At 41.3% G+C, this 21,180-nt stretch overlaps 1 long non-coding RNA gene across 1 annotated transcript in view; it reads left to right on the top strand.

The window, feature by feature from the left end:
• Positions 1-21,180, top strand: part of LOC106043560 (uncharacterized) — a 73,586-nt gene that overhangs the window by 30,167 nt on the left and 22,239 nt on the right. The window lies entirely within an intron of this gene.

The raw sequence follows: 21,180 nt of genomic DNA, 5'->3' as shown, positions 1-21,180 counted from the left end.
TTGTGTTGTTACTACGAGTGTAACGCACACCAGACCTTTTGGGGCTCTGCAATGTGACAACAGGGGCCTCAGCACCCTTCGGGCCAGGTTTAACTCTCAAACAGCTTTGCAAGTGCTGCTATTATCTGGTTATCGGAGCTGTTGGAGATGGGGATTACATCAGGAGAGAACTTCTTCACTATTCATTTAACGTTTTATTTATTTAAACTTGTGTTTGGTTTTGTGGGAGGCTGTAAAGGTCAATAAATGAGTACATCAGTACTATAAATGCGTATTTTTCCCCACATGCTTGTTTAGGGTTCTCCTTTCTTCTGAGAGTGAATGGGACAGAGTTAACCCTGTTGCTCCATGGGTGTGCTTGGATGGCTTTGGAGCACAGAGCCTCTGGGGCTGGGGACGTACGTTGACTAGGAGAATGATTGTACAGGCACGTGTTTCAGCTGCCTCTGGAACAGGCTGGAGTTAATCTCCGCTGCCAGGGCCTTCTGAGGCACTCGTGGAACCTTGGCTGATTGATTATAAAGCTCTTGAAGAGCTTTGTCCTGATAACAAGATACCAGGTGTGACTTGGAGCACGCCCATGGTAGGTAACACTCGGTGCCCGTTGACCTAGAGTCCTGTCTTCTGCTGTACAGGAGTAGTACGTCTCTTCAGAGAACTTCCCGTTCTTTACTCAGTTTGGCCTAAAATCATGAAAAATGAAAATTCTTGTGGCCTTCTGCATGGTTGGCACATTTCAGGGAGCCGCTGGTTATTTGGTTCTCGTGACCTCAGGTGAGGCCTCAGCAGGAGAAGAAACCAATGGTTCTGTTTCAGCAGTTTCTGTGAAGTTGTGTTTTTGTGCTGTTTTTGTAGTGCCAGGCTCGATGTAGCTAACGGATCACTTGTGTTTCTATTGATTGCCACTTCAAACAAAGCGGCGATAATTGAAGTTAGTGGAGGCCATCTGAGATTTCTAGCTTTCGAGACAGAAAGAAGCTGGCTGTATTGAACACTTTGTGTTGCTTTGTGGCATCGTTTGGCACATGCTGACTTTCGATGATAGCCTCAGACTATTAAACGCAGTCCACGTCCATGCTGCAGTCTGTAGGAAAGACTGAAACTTCTAGTCTGGCTTTAATCCAGGTTAATTAGTTCCAGGAAACAAAAACAGTGAAGATCCAGCGGCCAGACCATAATAATTCATAACAGTTGCATCTTGCAAAGAGCTTGTAGAGTTCCACGATCCCAAGGCCAGAAAACTTTTTTTTCTGGCTGCCATGTCTTGACTTTTTTTTAAATTTCTGCTTAAATTAGCTTTATTTTTCCTGTAACATCTCCTGGCTATATCATAACCACAGTTTATAGATTTTTCAGCATTATAAATGATGCCTTAGAGAGCTCAGTCATGAAATTTAGTTGAGAAGCAGATAAAATTTGAATTAATTCCTTATATGATAACAAGAAATTGGTTCAGTAATGATGCGGAAAACAGAATTACTATTTTCCATCTAATAACACTTAAAGAACTTAGACTGCTTATACTATCAGTATGAAAAATATAGATATGCCGACCTCCTGAACTTCAGAAGCCTGGAACTTTGCAGTATCCTTGTACCAAAATACACAGAAGAGGTCATCCCTTCTGCTTGTTTGCTTCTCTAAATCATCAAGCAAAGATCGAATCTAATAATTACCCTGAGTGAGCATCTGAAACCTGGTCTGCTTTGCTGTTGGTGTCGGCTACAGCCTCTGCCTGCGCTTGGCACCACAATGCGAGTGTTTCTGGATGCTTGATTCTCCTTTCTTTAATGAGTTTTGTGGAGTCGCTGTTTGTAGGGCTGCTAATCTTTATATGTAAAATGATACAATTGAGATGATAGCACGGAGATGATGATAACGACAGACCCCTGGTTTCTGCTAGCTCTGTCATTTGTATTTATTATGCTGCACGCTGACCTGCTGAAGTTGTAACAGCTACATTAAAATGATTGAATTCCAAATATCACAGCTTTATTATGTTTCCCATTGTGGTTTATTTTTGAGAGGAATATGTAATGAACTGTAGTGAAAACCAGAGGCAATCGTCTCTCCTGAGCCGTTGGCTCTTGTACAGGGTTTCAGAAAAATGCTAATTGGAGGTCAGAGATCATTAACATCTTTTTTGGGGAGGGGGAAGCCTGCAAACAATCTTCCTTTGCCGTCTGACTTGCTAGAATTTCCTTTTTTTTTTTTCCTTTATGCAAACACTCAGCTAATGACTGAATCACAGCAAATAAATGTAGACCAACCTGACTGCTAATTAAGCATGGTTAACGAGACACTGTTTCTATTATATGCTGTCCTTTGTGTTTTCTACTGCTCTCTTATTGAATGCTGCACAGAGCTGCTGTTCCTTCAGCTTTACGAGATTTTCCAGAGTTGCTTACGGTGGCACTCTCCAAACTGCTCAGCACCGGACCTTGGCTGCCAGCTCCTTGGGTCTGGGGCAGAGCCTCTGGCTTTGCAGGAGGACAATTGATGGCCGTGAGGTCAGGGGATCTGCTAGGCTTAAAAAGCATCGCTAGAATCACGGGGATTGTATCTAATGAAAAATAAGAGCTGCTTAGGATTATGATTTTCAGAACCGGGGATAGCAAAGCATGTTTAATTTGAGCCACCCAACTTTGTGCTGCGGCGGTGCTGGATCATGAACAAGCATGAAGGATCCGTGATTTTTTAAGCTGTGGCTGTCTCACCTGCACAGGGAAACTGTACATCAAAATCGCTCTGGCTCCAGCTGCCCCCGCTTTTGGATATGAATTGCCATCTCGGCTGAAGAGGTGCAGCCTGAAATAGCAGCAGCGCTGCAAGGCCCGGCATCGTGCTGTCTGGCAAAGTTATGTGGAAAGATCGAAAATGCATGTATGATATTAAGTAATACTTCTGGTGTTATGGCTTTTAGATATTGGTTCTATTTACTTCCTGAACAATTTTGGTTTTATATTTCTGTTAAAGAAAGTGTAAGGGGGATATTTCTCACTTTTATATGGTTAAAGCTCAACAAAACCCATAAAAATTCTCAGGGAAAAAAAAAAAAAGAAAAGAAAAATCCATATGGGATATTTATAGTCAATTATTCTTCTGATTCTTCCTTTCTTCAACTCACTTGCAAGTTTTATGTGAGCTCCAGCGTTATCCATTTTACACCCCAGCAGGCTTTGCAAATGGATACTGATGGTTAGGGAGAATTACCGATCTATTCTTAAGCCCAGCTTGATAGGAGCTGTAATATTTGGGCTGTCTGTATCGCATCGATCTGTGTTAGAGTAGAAGCTTGTTCCTCGTTGGCTGCTCATTTATACACCTTTTGAACATATAGTTATGAAGCAGCCTAAACTTTAGCGTGTGTATAAAAAAAAAAATACAAATTGACTGTATTTATCAAACTTACATTTTTTTTAAAAACTGAGCCTATGCTCAATTGAACAACTTAGTGCTGCAGCTGTGGAGTCATAAAATGAAGAGCAGGAAACTCACAAGAGCCTAATGTGGGTAGGTTTTGCTTATTAAACTTCTGTGCAGTGGGGAGAGAATCTTCTCATCCTCTGTCAAAAAGTTCCAGCTGTAATGAAGTTTGGATTTGCAGCAGCATCAATACTGAGTTCATATACACATGTGCTCTATCTGTATTGTCAAGTAAAAACTACCACCTCTTGCTTTTCAGAAATCACATGTCCAATTGTATCATTGTGATTCTTGGATTAATTAGCGTGTAGTCTTTGGTCTTAGGGTTTGGGTCCAAAACGGAGTAGCTGTATATATCATACATCAATATTTCTGTCATTTCTCTAACCTTAGCAGAATCACATGAATATCTGCATGAAAACATGTTATGTTATTTTTAAGGGGATTAAGGGAGACAGTTTTGGATAAGTGTGGTACAGTAAGGATGAATCAGTTTGAAACTGTAATTCATTATATCACTCCCACTACTTAAAACAGCTTTTTTTTTTTTTTGCACAGCTTCTCCAATTTTTTTTTTCTTTCTCAGGACGTGTCTTTCTTATGATAAGGCAATATATAAAACACCTATCAAAATGCAGTTCCACCACAGTTCTGGATCCTTGAACAAGTGTCCTTGTAATTATATGTTTTTTAACTTATATTGTGGATTTTTTTTTTTTGTATTCTAAAAGTAGCTTGAATCATTGGCATCTTGTACGACAAGGTACTGCCAAAAGAGCCCAAACAGAGGGCCTAGCTGTAGTTAATTCTGGAGCTCAGACCACATCCCTTTGTCTGTACGGGCTGGTGTGGTAACCTTAGATATCCTTCTACCCTGGTACTTGCCCAGGAGCCGTGGGAGGTGTGAGCTGAACACATCATCCCTCTGCACCTCCTGTAGGCTTCTGTGGTGGTTTTGTCTGCTATAGGAGGATTCCTGTGGCAGGGATGGCAAAATGAATTTTAACCAGTTCTGTGTCTTTTTTGGCCACTTCTGAATGAAAATTAATAGGTTCTTGTACGTGCCTGTACTCTGAGTGTGCAGTAGCGTTTGCAGTGGTCTGAAACACCCAGCGCTTGAAGTAAAGCCATCTTACTCCTGGCTGTCAGGCATTATGAAACGGAAAATGATGAACTTCTAGATCAACACAGACATGCCGAGATAAGAGCCCAGATTCCTGGAAATGACACAGCTATCAGCACTTGTTGACAGAATTGAAGGAGGGAACTTGTAACCCGCAATAATAGACTTGGCTTTCAACTCCAGCTCTACAGAAGAGAGGACTAAGGACGTGTTGTCAGTATCTCAACCCCTTTTTATGCAGTTTGGGAAGACGTAGAAAGAACATATCTGCTCTTTGGTTGATGTAGTGTTTTAGTTGCTAATTGCCTTGTACATGGGTGCAACTTAATCAACGTGAACCGCACAGTTCAGCTGAAACTACTGCCTGGTGTTTCTGAAAAGCTCACTTCAGTACTGCCCTGCACAGTTCTGCCTAAAGGTAGTTTTGCTAGCTGATGCTCTCCAGCCAAAAAAAAATGACGCCTTTAGTTGTCGGGTGTCACCTAATCCTCAGGTTAAGAAGCAGATAGAGAACTGTGTTTGGTGCTTGGGGATTATTTTATATAACGAGTCCCTGCTTTATTTCCATTGTGTGGGATTTACCCTATTGCAAATGAAGCACAATTTCCAACACCTGCAGTACCCTACCCCTGACATGTCTGGGGAAGTAGGGTCTGCCTGACCATGCAGTCCTGATACAAGTCAAAATGTTTTTCAGCCCTGTTTCCCCATCATCTTTGTTTTTCCTCATCAGTCTTTTGCATTTTTTTTTTTCTTTTTGTGTGTGTGAGAGAAGACAGCATTGGGCTAACCTATTCTGTAGTGGGATGCAGGACCTGGCATCCTTGGCGTGTGCAGCTCTGTTTACTTTGCAACACTGTCAAATGTCTTAGAATACTCCTAACTTATTCGGTTGTATTTTGAGTTGCATGTGGCTCTGCTAAAACGTAATCTTTTAAGCAAAAAGTGTCTGTGGTTGGTATCACTGCAACCTCTTGGGAAAATTTCAGCCCTTTCTGAGGGTGTCAATTGCTTTGTCCATTAAAGAAAATTTCTGTAGATATCAAACAAAACAAACCCTCTCTCATGCTTTTGAGAAAAGGAGTTTTGTTTTCTTTTACAAACAAGAGGTTTTTGTTTTGTTCTGCCCTTGTTTGAAAATCCCTGCTGTTTTGCCAAGCGTGGATTGGTAAAGCAAAATTCCTATTTTGCTAAGGAAGCATTTCAGAGTACGCACCTTTGAAAATCTGTAGTTTGAATTTGGAAAGAAAAGACCAAAACTAAAGGCAAGTTTGAAACCCTCTATAGGAGGGGCTAAGAGGAAGAGTAGGACCCATTCTGGCAGCTTCGCTGAAGAGCCTTGGAGCGAGCGCTGAAATGGGGAGATCAAAAATCTGGAGGAGCCTGATCCTGCCTGGCCAATGTGGTGGGCAAGGAGTCAAATAGGTCAGCTGGCACAGCAAACATAAATGGGGAAAATGAGCGGAAAACCATCCTGCCCCAGCAGATCTCAAAAGCTGTGACTGGAAACTAGAGATTTGTGTCTTCTTGTTTGCTTCCTTCCGGCAACATAACTGCCAATGAAAGGTATCGTTGGTATCATTATTTAATGCTCAGACCTCGGTATCATGGATCCAGGCTTCCAGCTCCATTAATGGCCCTTCACTGAATTCCTGTCTTTTGGTTTCTTGGCATTTGTTTTTGGTTTGCTTGCTTGTTTTGCTCAAGAACTTATTGGCAACTAATATGGAGAACGCTAGGGTTCGTAGTAGTCACCAAATTTCAAAGTAAAAAATACGGAACTACCACTGTTGGACTCTTTCTGTCTGTGCAGCGATATTATCTCTTCTTTGATGGGATCTTTCTGTTGCCCATGCAAAGGGAAGATTTGCTCACTGAACAGCCCTTCCAGAGATCCAAGCAGCGCCTAGGATTACGTGAAGTACCAAATATCCCAATAGGTTTGTGTTCCCTGGCTCCACCTGGCACCCAGAATTCAGAGGTACTTGTGACCTTAATGACTCTGTGCTTTGGCTCTTTCTCTAGAAAATATCTGCTCATCTCACAGCTGTGTTGTAAAACAAATGTGTGTTTACAAAGCACTCGGATGCTGTTGTGATGAACTCCCAGGAGTAAAATAAATACTTATTTCGTTAGGGTAATAATGTTAATGGGCAATAAATTGCACCTTGGCCAAAGATTTGGGTATAAAAAAAGAAGCAAAAAGAAGAAGGTAATGTAAGAATGTGAGATCTGGAGGGTGTTTTCCTTCAGTGGGCATTGCTGCTTCCCTCCCCGAAGTGGAAGGAGCCTTTGTGTGGTGTTCGCTCATGCAGTTAATGCTTCCTCATAATGTATAAATGTCTTTAAAAGTAATTATGTATATATTTTTTTAGCTCGTAGTTTAGGATAGCTATTTAAAAGGTAATGTGTCAATGAGACATACGCAACCACACTTGAAATCAGACTTTCAAATATTTCTGTGCAGAATTTTTCCTGAGAGGGGGAAAAAAGGGCACGTGGGTATGTATGTGGGTATACACGTGTATGTATGACAAGCTTAAAACTTATATATAGACAAAGAGTGGAAGTTGCATTTTGATGCACAAACTACCTGAACGTGTCTATTTTAATACGTGAAAGATACATTTAAATGCTGTGGTAATAGCATGCCTTTATATAAAGTCTAAAATGATAATTGCATTACTTTGAGTTTTCATGGGCTTGTACAGGCATTTAATTTGGATTTAACAAAACTGATGTATCAAATTAGCAATCACTTATTTGATAGAGATAACTTTAAATATCCTACTATTTAAAGTCTGACAGTCAGGAAGCATCCATCAAATGCACCACTAACGTCGCACCCAACGCGTGGCCTACTCAAGTCGTCATGCTTCATGTTCCTAGGTTACTCGTTTGCTTATGCAAGCTGGCTTCTAAAACTTCTCCTGAGCCTGATTCAGTTCCCAGAGTGGGAGCACTTCCAGTGACTGCAGCAGGGTCTGGACGTGCCCTGGCTCCCCATGCTTTGTGGCAGGGAGACTGGGGGTGTTCCTGCATGAGCACGGCACCTGCTTGGCTCCCACCTAGCAAAGAGCCAAGGAGAGACTGGGGTGAGCCACTTCTGCCCCGTGGCATTAGCCATCCTGGCCGCCATGGGAATGATGTCAAGAGTGCCCACTCTATCCCTCCTGTTTCCTGGGAATAAAAGATGCAAAACCAAACAGTGATGAAAATAAGGCAGCAGGTGCAGGGAAAGTAATGGAAATGACTGTGTCCCTCTAGCAACATTGAGTGCTGCCCTGCAGAATCCAAAGGAGTCACGTTGCCATTGTGGTCTTCTGTGATTTTTTGGAGGGCATATTTTTTGTCTTTCAACATCTTATTAGCCTTTATTAGACATTTTGCAATACTGCTCATCTTGCATGCAGAATTCACCTTCAGCCTTTTGAAAGGCTTTGAAAATGCCTGGTCTTTGCCTTGAGCTACCTTGGCAAATCATTGGTGTCCCACTTTGCTCTCCACCCTACTTCGTTGGTGAGACAGCCCTCCACGCTCCCCCCTGCCTTCTGCTGAGTGCCCCCAAATGAAGGGGCTTGAATGCATCTTGAATTCTATATATAACCACGTCAGCATCCTCTTAGTGCTCTTTTTTTATGTAGGACTATTCCTTCCCACATGTACCCATGTAGCATTCATGGGTGATGTGAAAAGCAGTATTCTGAAAGTATCTTTTTTTTTTTTTAATTTTAATGTAGTAATGGTGATTGCTATTTGCTGAATAACAGAATAGTGAAGTAGAAAATGTAGTCCTAATTCAGAAGCTGTTTAAACATAAGATCCTTAAGGACAAAAATATTTATGGTTTTCTTGGTGTGGTTTGGGTCCTTGTGCCAGTCATTTGGGAAGGTCCGTGGAAAAGAATCACTGATTTGCCTTCAAACCTATTCTCCAAAGGTTGAAGATGCTTTTGAAGGGGGGAGACAACTATAACCCAAGTGTTTTGTACCCCCAAATGCTACCTGAATTGCAATGTTTAATCACAAGGTGGCAGTTCTGCTTCACAGATAGGGTTTTGTGTAGTTTTCTTCATTTTTATTTATTTATTTATTTTGTTTAATCTGTCATTCTTTCAGTCCAGCTATGAAAATGCTAGTGTCTCTCTCCTGGCTAAATTCCTTTTTTCCTATATATAAATATTCTTTAGATTTGTGAAAGAGGACTTCTTACTGCATCTGTAGGTTACAGCTCTGTTTCAGTCCTATAATGAATTAGCACAGTATAACTATTAATAAAGTGAGGTTGCAAAGCTTCTTTATTTTTGTTTTCACATAGCTGTAGTCGACATCATGAATTTTCATTAAAATGACTTATGTTGAAGTTACTAAAATTGCTCCTATGGGTGTTTTTTAAATTTTGGTCATAGGTGAATTATCTGTTTTTTCTTATCTGAATTTGCTGATATATTCAGGCAAAGGTATCATTTTACCTGCAGTAAACTTTTAATAGGATCTGAGTACAGGTATAAAATAACTTCCTGAATGTTATTTCACACTTGCATTGATTTTTCTGCAAGAATCATGGGCATGTGAAATGTACAACTATTACACGAGCTGTTCTAGGGTCTGTTTTTTTTTTTTTCCTCCTCTTTTCTGAATCTTTCTCAATCCTTCAGAAGTTGAAAACCTTCTGACGGTTCTGTGGCCCCTTTGGCTTTTCCTTGTTTTAGGTTAATTCACTTCATTCCTCACACAAAAATCAGTTTGTTATGGCTTTTTGGAACAGAACCCGTTCATTTTGTAGTCGTCTTCTGTGATTGAATTTTGAGCACAAGAGCCAAAATGAACACGTTTCTCGAAGGCACTATAGGAAATGGCATGTGGCTGGGTCCTGCACACCTTGCTCAGAGGCAGAGCTAGCTGTGATAATATGTTGTTGTTGCTCTTATTTATTAGTTTCTTCCTCCAAATGTTGGCTTTTGACTGGGGGGAAAAAAATCAAGAAAAAGTCACTGTGGGAAAGCCTGCAGCAGCTTTTAACTCTGCTCCTCCGGCACATCCCCGTGGCGAGAGCTCTGTTTTCCTCCTTCCAGGGAATTCAGTGTAGTCACAACCATTTACTTGCTACTTAACAATTGTTTAAAAGAAAACCAAAGGTGACCTTTTCCACGCAGCAGAGCTGCCTAAAAGCAATGCTTAGCATGATGCCCGAGACAGCATCTGCATCCAGCAGGCCTGCACTTAGCCAAAGCCCTCCAACAGGAGACGGCAGGGGGACGTTCAGCCCTCGAGTGCCCCGTTTGCCCTTGTTTGCAGTTCTTCCTCTCTGAATGTGTACATAGAGGAAAGGCTTTCACTTACCATTACCAAACTGCATCAACTTATTACTTGATTTTTTTTTATTTTTTTTATGAATGGCCAAACCATCCCTTTTGGCCTTTTGTAACCACCATCACCCAGTTCTGCGGTGTCATTTTGGCAGCTTCTACTCGCGAGCAGCTTCATTTTTTCTGATGTAGGATTCTCATTAACAAATAAATAAATAAATCCTTTTCACTGGAAGCTCTGCATTTCTCATGCAGTGCAAAAAGAGGTGGTTGGTATTAGGAGGCACACGCACTTTGTTAGTTTCAAACTGTACACGCTTTCTGCTGTAGCAGCAGGGAGAACGAGGAGGCTCTGGTTGTGTGCGCATACTTCTGCGTGGTTGAGGCTGGGCCAAAAGTTTTTTTGCAGAGCTTTTTCTGATGCTGATTCTTACCACTGTTAGTTGGGGGGCTTGATGATGAAGACTGAGCTTGGGTTTCTGGAAAAAAAAGAATAAATTCTTACTCTGGTTAAAGCGTCACCAGTGATTTTTGTTTCCTTTTGCAAGGGATAAGGGTGACAGAGCTGGAAGGTGAGCTGTGTTTTCTGCAGCCGAAATGTGTGCCCACTTTGTTGAAGTCCTGTGTTCAATTCCTCCCTTTACCTGGCCATATTTCACAACTTGCAGAAGGTCTGTCCCAGCAAACACCTAATGGAGAATGGAAACTCTTGCTTTCTCCCCCGATGGGTGTTGTATGGAAACGCCTGATGTTCTAAGCCCTTTTGAACATTTGTGTGTGCAATTCTTGATCAGGTGTTTGCCTGTGCTCATGGTGAGCTCAGAGTGGCTGGGACAGGTCCTTGTGCAGGTGGAAGCTGAGCTCCTGGTGGTGGGAGAGCTACGGGACTGTGGCCAGGCTGTGTGTAGGTTGCTGTGCTTAAAATCCTACTGTAGGTCCTCAAAATCTCTTCTTGGAAGTGACCCAAAAAGATGATAATTTGGTCATTAGACCCTTCTGTTCACATTCCTTCTGAAGAGAGTGTGAATAAGCATGCTAATTAGCTTTTATCACGACAGTAATAAATTAAATTGATGTCTTGTTTCTCTTGCTTGATATTCACACCGTACCTTTCCCTCATGTCCCTACCCTGGCTGCTATTAGCCTGCAACATCAAACTTCCGTCCCCATTGATGGAAGCTGTGGACATGATCTAATCTTGTTTGTAGGGAGTAGATACAGGCCCCGGATAATTCATACCAAAAACAATTAACTCTGCCTAACTGCAGCATATGTGTTTCTGAGAGGGAGCCAACTCATTTTGAGAGAGGCTTAGCTCACGGACGGTTTGGTGGGATAACAGACAACCGACAGACAAGAGTCAACATCAGAAGTCAGCATTGTAGGTGGCTTGTAGCTCAAAAGCTGACTGACTGTTTTTCTAGGCTTTTCAGACACTTCCTTTTACTTCAGAATAAATCCAACAATTTTCAAAGCATCATTCATCTAAACAAAGCCCATGGTATATATTTCAACCACACTGCACTGCTATACAAAAACTACTATCTTTTTTCCCATAATAATTTCCTAAAACAACTTGTGTTGTCTTGTGTGTGAACTTATTTATTTATCCATTTATTCTTTGAATGCCAGCCAGAATCAGTGTTTCCACCTTATGGAGCTATGGAAACCAGAAATTCCCCATTATGGAGCTGATAGCAGGAGAGGATGCTGCACAGAGGTCAGTGAATAACCTGAGCGGTGCTGAGATGCCATTCCCAGCAAGCACTGGACCTCCTTCACATGGCATAAAAGCACAAATACTAGATGGTATTTGTGGTATTTATGTGGTTTTACATCTGGCTGTAGACTGTATGTGGTATTTCTACTTAGACATGCAGCTGGTGTTTTTGCTAAATTGAAGGAACTGACATTTGAAATGTTTCGTGTCTTTGTTAAGTTCAACTTGGCCAGCTGATGTCAAGACAAACATCTGATTAGATCACAAAGAATGGAAAAACTCAAACAGAAAAGTGAGGAGCCACAAAGTGGTTTTCATTTATCTATGTATTTCTTTCTTTTCCTGGAGAGTTTGTTCCTAACTTCCTCTTCTGCCTAAAATTTTTGTGAGGATCTTGGCATCCGTTTCTCATGGCCTTGCAGTACGGATAAAACGTCAATGCCAATAGATTAAAAAAAAAAAAATATTTTAAAAAAAAACACACCTCTGTGTTAGCTTTATGCTAAAGCATCCTATTGGTGTATTTACGCTCATCAGAAGGCAGATGGATTGGAGGCTGGGAGCAATGGGCATGCCTGACCCTGCTCCATGCCGGGGGCTGGAGAAAGCCCTGCTGGCCAGTACCTGCTTTTATAAAACAGCTGATGAACGAGACTCAGTGGCCTAATCTATACACTGGTATCTCTAAACATTGTTTCATGGTAGAAATAAATCTATTTTAATGATCTCTTGTGGGTTTTATTGTCCAAGCATTTATTTACTCACGCATAAATTATCCAGAGGTGTGACTTGCTGCTGGCCTTACAGAGACCAGAGTGGCTGCAGTAAAAAATGAGACGTTTTCTGGGTGTCCCTGAAAATATCAACAAACCTGAGAACTAATTTCACCTTTTCTCTGTTTTCTGGCCACCACATATGTGTGAAACTACTGAGAAATATTAATTACACTTGTTTACATACAAATAAAACGGATTTTTCAGTCATGCTGCCAGCACCAACTTTCCATTGATGTATATGATATTTTTTTTTCTGTTTGTTCCTAACAGAATTGGGTGAAGGTGTATTTATTATTTATTTCCTCAAAAACTTATTGCTGTTATGGAAAGTTTTCATCTAAATATCTTTCCACATGTACTATTAGGTCCCTCTTAAAGCCATCAATCTCCACCAATGAGGCCAAATTGCTAAGCAGGTATCTCTGATGCCTACTTATGTTATCAAGGGAACTCTTATTTTCCTGAACTGTGTGTAGTCTAAAATACTACTTAGTCTGTATGCCTTTTTCACTTTTCCTTTGAAACGTGTGTAATAATTGCACTATATAATGGCAATCTTCTGTTGTACCTCTTCACGAAGAAGATGTCATGCATTGTCCAGCTCCTCTGTGCTACAACATATGCTTTGCTCTGTGTTTCCAAGGCTGGTTGTCAGTGTAGGCACACACCGAGTAAATAGCCGGTAAGAAAATAATTGTGCCATATGGTTTCAATATTGTTGCAAAACTTGTAATTTTTAAATCCTTCATAATTTTTTATTTTACTTAAAGCATATGGTGGTAGTGAGCACGCTAGATAACTTCTGCCATAAAGTGAATGCAGGTTAATGCCAAATATATCTACCATATGTATATTCATGGTATCATCACACAAGTATTAGACCGATAATACACATTTACAGAAATAGCTCCAGCTATATTTTCCACCATGAAAGAAGCACTCATTAAAACATTGAGGAGTAATGACTGCTTGTGACTCTCTCCTCTCCAAGTTCCGCATAATGGAGTACTACACGTTTTCAATATAAGAATAATGTCTCCCCATCTACATTTATTGCAGAAATGACAAATCGTGTTTTCCAGTTTTGTCTAAGTGAAAGCTGCATATATTGCCTTGGTAAATTAGTATTTGAAAACCTGGTGTGAGGTAGATACTATCATTGTACATTAATAATGGACTATACTGGTTGATGGAGTGATCTTGTTTTGTAATGTTCTTAGCTCATAAAAATAATCTTAGTACCGATAATATTTATATTAGCACTAAGCATCCTGACAGAAGGATGTAACTAAATTGATTTTATTAATAATACAATAAATCATTGATGACAATTGTGCTTGAAAGGAACATAGAAACACTGTAAATGAGCTTTCCTTCCATCTTGCTTACCATAGTGTCATTTTTAAAATTACTTATTTTATTAAGGGGAATAGCAAGTAAATATGTAATGAGAATGCACACAGGCACCTTATGAGAAGTACTGCAGAGTAATAGTGTGCTTAAACTGAGTTATGTGTGGCAGTTCCCTGCCTTTTGTCCTCCAGCAATAGCTTGGCTGCTCTTAGTGCTACGGAGAAGGCAGCTTTTTCAGCTGGCACAATTCTTAGCCTTGATAATCTGTTTATTCAAACTAATGAAATAATCTAATGTATTCTCAGTAATAACCCACGGTGCCAGCGATATGGTGTGGTGCTTTAGGAGGTGACTGGGAAAGAAATCCGCTCTGCAGCCTCCTGTGCTCTTCCCCCTCCTGTGCCTGCAGTGTCTGGTGGGGTACCTGATGTTTGAAAACAAAATATGTAAGCTTGTGAGAAAAAGGCAGCGTTAAGTATTAACACTCTTTCTGCTTTGTCAGGTCAGACTTAAAGCCAGGAAAAGTATTTTGAATGTAATGCTATAAATTCGGGTAAACCAGGACAAACAGACTGATGACCATGTATACGAGGCTTTGAGTTCATGGGACTTGCCTTTAAAAGTCATTACCCCTTTTCATAGAAAAATTTATCCCATTTAAAAAGAAATGAAAGGTTTCCGGTGCAGTTAGGATTTTTCCCTGTGAACATTTTCCTAGTAAACTAGACCTAGAACTGAACAAAAATGATGTAGGAGCATAAAAATAGGCAAAACGGTTAATTCTGAAACCTGAGCTTCAATGGAGACCGTCTGCAGACAAGTTTTGACTCAGACCTGCTGAAGGCCAGGGAACTTCTCCCATGGCTACTGAGATGCAGAAAACAAAACCAATGCAAACAGAAAAAGAATAAAAGGAGGGGAAAAAAAAAAAAAAAGAGGCTATGGCAGGCGGGTGGTGGTAGGGAGACAGCAGGAAGTGGAGGGCTTCAGGAGATGTAAGGATGATAGATGCTGCGAGTGTAGCGGTAAAGGGATACATTAAGCAAATGAGAACTAATACAGCCTTTAGTGCTTTGCTTCCTAGGCAGAAACCACCTAGGCTGGGGAGGGATGCGCAGTGCCTGGGGCTCTGAAAGTCTGCTGCAATAAATCTCCCGTCTGCTTCTTGGAAGAAAAGAGGAGTAAAGTGTGTGGGCTGGAGGAGACTAGATGTGATCCTCTGCCCTGAGCATCAAGACTGGCCGGCTGTGTTCCTCCAGCTCCCATCTCCATCCTTCTCCTCCGGGGCTGGCACTTGCAAATTAAACGATTTGGGTCTATTATTATAGAAGCTGTAAAACCTTAATGTATGGACAGGATTCAGCTGTTGAGCACGAGCAAGGGCAGTAAGTTTTATGTATAGGTAAAAGATCATTTAAACCTTTAAACTGCCCTGTGTGTTCCCAAAAAGGGCTGCAGAAGTGTGGAAACTGAGTAGCTAAAACGCTTGTTGGGAAGGGATTGCATGCACAGAAAGTGCAGAGGTAATTAAAACCAGCGTGACGCTATTGACTATTTTGGGTTAGAGAGGTTCTTGGTTTATAGCCCAAGTGCAGGGGAAATTGAAGAGAGGAAAGGATGTGCTGGTTGACCTGATTTTCTTAGAGCTCTGAAACAGGGAGAGCTTATGAACAGGAAACAGAGAAGTCTTCAGACTTCCTGAAAATGAAGAGATGTCTTTGTTCATAAGATATGTAATGTGTTCATACATATCTTATCTGTTTCTCTTTATATAAACACGCTCAGACACGTGTTGCTCGTTTGGGGTTCAACCCCTCAAACTCAAGTGTCACCTCCAGCTGGCTGAATTTTCACAAGGAAACTGAGGATCTCTTGACCTTCAGGAAAAACCTTCCTGATAAACACTGAATTCCCCAAGCAGCAATGTCATGGGAGTGGGATGTGTCCAACATCCCCCCCCCCAGTTACTCTGCAATTCTTTGTGCCTAGCTTGTTCTCATGCGATTATTTTTCCATTCCAGAACTTTGCCATAAACTCAATGTTAGAAAAAGAGAAGGAAAAAGGCCTTCAGGAGGTATATCTTTATTATCCTCGAGAAGATAACATTTCAAAAGCAAGGCGAAACAGGGAGACAGGTAAATAAGATTAGTGAAAGACACAGTATTATGGACCTGCACAGTGACAGAGACCGATTATAGTTTAAAAGATTCTGTCCTTAAAAAAGGGGAAAAAAAAACCTCTAGCCTTTCAATCAGAACATTTCAAAAATATTACACAACAATTTACACACTATCTGAAGCTCTTGTACTCCACATGCTGTCTCTAATCTGCAGTAAATTTTGCTTTTGATTAAAAGCCTTACTAACATAAAAATCTTTTTTATTGGTTTAAAATAAAAACCTCTCAACTGATTTTTTTTTCCCCAGTTCTGACTACGCAGAAAAATAAATATATTGAGTAAAGCACAACTTTTTGTTTCAGTCAAACTGAGATTTGTTTTTTCCTTATAACAATGTGTTGTTTTTTTTCTCCCACAATATCCATTGTGTCCAAATGAAGTGTTTCCATTTTAAGCATATGAAAAGTGGATGGGAATTAACATTGACCCTTTTATATCGATAATAAATGTTTGTGTGTATACAGGTACACATACATGCATGCACATGTGTATATACAAACAAAACATACTTCTGGAAGACATACTATATAACAAAGGGAAATGAGTGAGAAGCCTGCACCAGAAGTACATTACAGCCATGAAAGTAAAACAAAACACAAACAAACAAACAAAACAAACAAACCACCACCAACAAAAAATACCCAACCTAATGCAAATTACTCTTAGGACGTGCGATGTGTGAGTATTACGCATACCATCAAGTTTATCTGTAATGTTAGTAAGACCTATGCGCATTTTTGACTACCTGCCGTAGTAGCTCAGCTGGCATTGATCACTATTGCTCATATTTCCTATGGCTTCTGCACTGTGGTTTAGTTTAAAATGGTTTTTGGCAGCTCACGGGGATGACCTGGCCCCCTGGAGAGGAGCTGGGGTTTATTGGGTGCGGCGCGTGAGCGGATGCCCCTTTTTGCAGCATGCTTTGCAGAGCACTCATCCCGATGGCACTTGTCTGTTTACGAGATGAGAAAAACGCAGGTTTGGGGTAATTTTGTGATTTCCACTTGTTTACCTTCAGAAAGCCTTGGCTGGGCTTTAGGTTTTTGTTCTGCTGTGCTTTGCTTAGCAAAATAGGATGCTGCAGATACAACTTGTTTCTTTTTTCTGGTTTCTTTGAACAACTGATTTTATAGCTGCTTGAACGTGAGTTTTGGTGGAGAAGAGGGTTGCTTGCCAACTAACCCACGGCATTTGTGCCAGGGCCTGCTGTGTGGCCTCCCCATTTCCTGGGAAGTGTGCAGCGCCTGGGGCTGTGGTGGTTCACGCTCTCTGGAGTTCTGGACCCCTCCGCAGAGGTTTAACAAACAAAAATGCCAGCCAGGCATCTTTGGGTGTTGTGAGCATGACCAGGTGCAGGCAGGGGACTGAGGAACTCACACCTCTGGTTGCATCACTGCTGGGTTCACACAGAGACCGCATTTGAGCAGCACAACCATGAGCCAAGGGCAGCTTGGTGCAGGCAGGTTTGGGAGATGTGAGGTGTGAGAGCTGTGTTGGCTCCTTCGTCTCCTCCTGGCAAGCATCTGGGGCTGCAGACGGCAGGAGGCAGCTGGGCAGGTCTTGTCCCTCTCATCGCCTGTACATCTGGCTGTAGCTGCAGGCTGTGAATTAAAAGAAGCCGTTTGAGTGAAATTCCCAGACATCGTGAGTGCTTTGATCCTTCACTCAAACTCTCTCAGCTCTGAGAGGGAGAAAAATGCAGGGAGAATGCTTTTCCCTCTGAAGAAACCACCGAGAAGACCTATAATGCCGGATTTGTCCACAAAGCACTGCTGCAGATGCATTGCCACGCGTGGCCCATAGGTGCATCAATCTATCCTTCAGGAAAAGGCAATCACATAAAGGCAAAAAGCCTGGTTTTATGGTATGAGAGCCGCGCGCTCAAACCGTACTGTACACAGTGCCAAGGGAAGTTCTCATCACATGCTTTGTGCAATTCCTTTAGCTTTGCCCTTCAGCCTATTTAAAGAAAAGGAAAAAAAAAAAGTTCAAGTGTTATTTTATTTTTCAACACAAGCATTTCCGTATGGAAGGGTTCAGTAATTAGCTAGGGTTGGTTTCAGGAGGTGAACCGATTGCTACCTCCTACTTCATCCTCCTGAGGGAAATTTTGATCATAAAATTCAAAGGCTGACCTTGGTTCGAATTTTATAAGGAATATTGCATTCAGCCTGACCTTCACAATCTAGATTGAAAAAGATGAAAGGATTAGCTGGAATTGCACACTATGCCTAGCGTCCGAGGAGGGGAAAAAATAGCTTAAACCCTGATACCTATAAATTATACATGAGAGGCCTTGTATGCTAATGTTGTAATCTTATGTCACCAGGCTTCTTGCATTAGCTGGATGTGTAGGTGTCTTATTAGGTGAATAGTAGCAGTTGCTTTAAAAATAACACTTGCAATGAATAGTCCTGGCGGGAGGAGATGCGCTTTTCTTGTGAAGTGAAAACCTAAACTGCATAAGATAGTTGCAGAAGCCTCTCGTTTTATGTAAGTACAAGATGTGTCGGTAAGCTATAGTACTTTCCCACCTGATTTTTTTTTTTTAATAAATGGGGCAAACTTTTTATAATTCCAGATTTAATGGGGGAACGCAACCCTCTGGTTAACACCATCGTTACCACGGTGCCTTTTCCCCATTTCTGCCGGGGCGCACCTCGCTACGCGCATGGCGATGCTGTCGTGCAGGGATGCAGGGCTCTGTGCCTGTTGCATTTCAGAATTGGTTCTCACAGTTTGGATTTTTTTTCTTTTAAATGATTTTTTTCTTTTAATGTGATGATACTGATATAAATACGATATTTATTGAGTGGAGAGAAATATCAGTGTTGAAAGTTGGCAGGTGAAGAATAGCAATTCCTAGAGACTTTCTGTTGATATGATTTATGGTTTGAAAAACCAGTTTCTGTAGAACTTACTGTTCCTCGTTACAGGGAAAAAAAAGCATGTCAAAACTATTTTGGTGTTGAGCTTTTTCTTCTGTTTCTCTCAGGGTCCACATAGTTGCATGTGGTGATAACAACAAGTAGGGCTATTGCTTTCTTTAAATACTCATCCAGCGATAACAAACCATCATGCCAGTGTAAGAAGTTACCTTTCTGTTGATCTGAAGATCCTGTTTTACAACTCACCTGTTAATTTGAAAAATCAGAGCTGAAATTACTGGAATGACTCTTCTGTAACCAAGGAACTACTATTATTGTAATACGCCTGATATTTCTTGAAACCTTTTGCTTTGATTATTGGCGTTGATGCTCTGCTCTCCAAAGTGTAGTTTCCTGTCCTGAACCCTTCTGCTTTTATACTGGGTAACAACGTTTTCAGGGCAGTTGACATACCTGTAAGTTAGCAGACTTTTTTTTTTTTTTTAAATGTATTTTTTCCTCCTTCCTATCCTCATGTATTTCAATGTTTTATAAAGACTGGCTAATTCCATTCTCCAGGACTCGCACTGCTGATGCGGTGCCTCTGGCAAACTGCGGTGCCTTAGCTGTCACTGCTGGGACTGTTATCTTGGCAGCAAAAACTGGGCAGGCCTGGATCATCTTCAGCATATTTGTGCTGCTGATCTGATTTATTGTTGCTTGTGACACAGAGGTGCTGACTCCCAGCATATAATATGTCTATTGATTAAATCAGCGAGAGACGGCTCCGATGATAATGCGCAAATCAACGTGCCCCCAGGATGGGCCAGAGCTGGATGCTCACCTGACTCCACAGAAACTCGCAAAATATTGAGATACGCATTTCGGGGTTTTGCGTATGCTTTCTCTTCCCTTTTTTCCATTATTCATTAGAATGTCAGTAATTTTAAGGGCATTTCAATGTATTTTCCAGTTTTAGCTATTTGTCCTACAGCTGTAATAAGGCACTGAGAGCAACTTCTATTTCTGGGTGCAGGAATTCAATAACATTTTAAAGCAGCATAAAAAGTGGGTTGGTCTACTCTGCTGTGACCACAGCGCTGGCATCACAAACTCGAATAATCGTATTTGTTAGGAAGCCCAAGAGCTGGGGGGCCTCTTCAATACTTGGGCAGGTTAAACTTTTAGAAATATACTGAAATGTGCCTTTTAATTGCCAGTGCATTTTTTTCCGTGGTGTAACCTGGTGCAAAGTTGCTCTCAGCTTCCTACCTGGTTAAATATATCCAGACTTACTGAAGCAGACCCAAACCAAGCCAGGGAAAGTACTTGAGGTCCAAATTTCCTATCGTTTGGCTCTCCTGGGTTACAGCTGCTGAGTGGCTGAAATCTTGTTCCTCTGACTGAATCCCCAGTTGCTTCAATGCCTAATAAATAGCTTGTGTTCTCTTATGCTCACTCTAAATGATGCTCAGGATATTCTGAGTGATTGATGCTTTTTTTTTTAATAAAGTTAAACTTAACACTAAAATAGTTAACACTAAAATTCCCGATGGCCAAGAGGGATTTACTGCTCCCTGCTCTAGGGGCTCCTTGGGATGGAGCTATTTTTTTTTGCAGCAGAGCACAGGCAGATCTGCTTATCCTGCTTTTGCTTCCAGTATCTCTGAAGGGGGAGAGCTGTTTCAGGCAGGAACTGAGACCCCACAGGAAGCAATGTCTATTGCTAAGACATTACCCATGTTGTCAGCCACATGCCCAGGCCATTAAAGCTCTGGCTGGATAGTTCGCAGAAGTCTAATAATTAATTTGGGTGCAGTGATGCCCACTGATCAAATTAACTTAAAGAGATCTTCTAGACTATGCATCCCACTAAAGTTCTTACATACGCACAAATCCTTGGGGCTTTACATCATCCATTAAGCCTGTATGGCCCATGGTCCATGCACGGCTGAGCCCCAACCTTTCTGTATGTCTGCCTTCCTCCAGAAACACCCCGGGGTTTTCTCACACCTGGGAAGCAAAGTGGTGAGTTAAACTAGCAAGGCAGATTTATTGTGATAAAAGGGGTTTTTTTTTAGGAGAAGCAGTCTGTAAATGGAGTGAGAAGCTGCCATTTATTTTGGCAGCTTTTCCTCTTGTGTAAACCTCTTCACTCTCTATATATGAATATACAGATAGTATCTTTTCTTGCTCTGTGTGGCCATTCATCCTAATTTATTTCTGAAAACAAAACGTGGCACTTCCATGCCATTTTTCTTTTTTCAAAATATGGGATCTGAAGGATTTGAAGCTGTGCTAGGAGCCTGGCGAAAGGGGCTCTGCCAGGCTGGGAGCTGGGGCTGCACCCCCCCCTTTTTTTTTTTTTTTTGACTTTTAGCAAAATGTAGGCGAATTTCAGTAAGTATTTCTTTCAGGTATTTCAAA

The sequence above is a fragment of the Anser cygnoides genome, chromosome 9 (assembly GCF_040182565.1).
Source record: "Anser cygnoides isolate HZ-2024a breed goose chromosome 9, Taihu_goose_T2T_genome, whole genome shotgun sequence".
NCBI lineage: Eukaryota > Metazoa > Chordata > Aves > Anseriformes > Anatidae > Anser > Anser cygnoides.
The sequence above is the reverse complement of the archived record's forward strand: the minus strand, read 5'-3'. Positions and strand labels throughout refer to the sequence as shown.